Here is an 872-nt window from a genome sequence, read left to right on the forward strand (position 1 = left end):
TGGTTTCTTTCCAGGCTCACGGACTCACTAGTTGTAAGAAACACATGTAACTTTGACAGACGTCAGATGGTGCCCAAACCTGCTTGTAGAGGCACTACTACTGGCTTGATGATGAAGATGAGGAAAAGTCTTCCTCAGAAATGTTAACAGCTCTGGGACAGGGCACGAGAGAGGTGTAGATCACCATGCTGGGCAGCTTTCAAGACTCAGTGGGACAACACCACAGCTGACTTCACCTGTTGCTGGCAATAGTCGTGCTCCAAGAAGGATGTTTGGCTGGAGACCTCCAGAAGGCCCTGCCACCGGCACTGCTAGGATGCTGTGATACGTTTAACAAAAAGGTGGTCCTGGTCTTTTTTTGCTTTGCAGGAAACAAGTTGAAACAAGCTCCACCGAGCTGACAGAAAACTACAGTTTATGCATAGTTGCTCCAAGCGAAGACAACGTGCAGCCCTCCAAAGGGCATGGACACAAACACAGCCCTCGCTGCCCCACAGCAGCTCGCTGCTGCCACTTACACCCTCTGCTACTGGGGTGCTTCTGCGCTTCTGGGGGCTACTACAGCGACCGTTCCAGCACACTGCCACCGGGCACCGTGTAAGAGAGCCAGCCAAGGCGGGGTGCGCTCGCAAGGGCCGGCCGGAGCGGCGGGGCTGTCCACCCCGGGGCTCGGGGGAGACGGGCGGGGGGCCGGGGCGGAATGCCGGGGACGGGAGGGGGACGCCTGGGCCGGGCGGTGCCAGCGGTCTCGCCGGTGCTCCCGGCGGGGATGGGCGGGGCGCGGGGCTCGGGGCCGCCTCTTGAGGGCGGAGCCGCCGCCGCCACCGCCCCGTCCCCCGTCGGCGGCGCGGAGCGGGGCGGGCGGCGCTCCC

This window comes from Coloeus monedula, assembly GCF_965178545.1.
Source record: "Coloeus monedula genome assembly, chromosome: Z".
NCBI classification, from domain to species: Eukaryota; Metazoa; Chordata; class Aves; order Passeriformes; family Corvidae; genus Coloeus; species Coloeus monedula.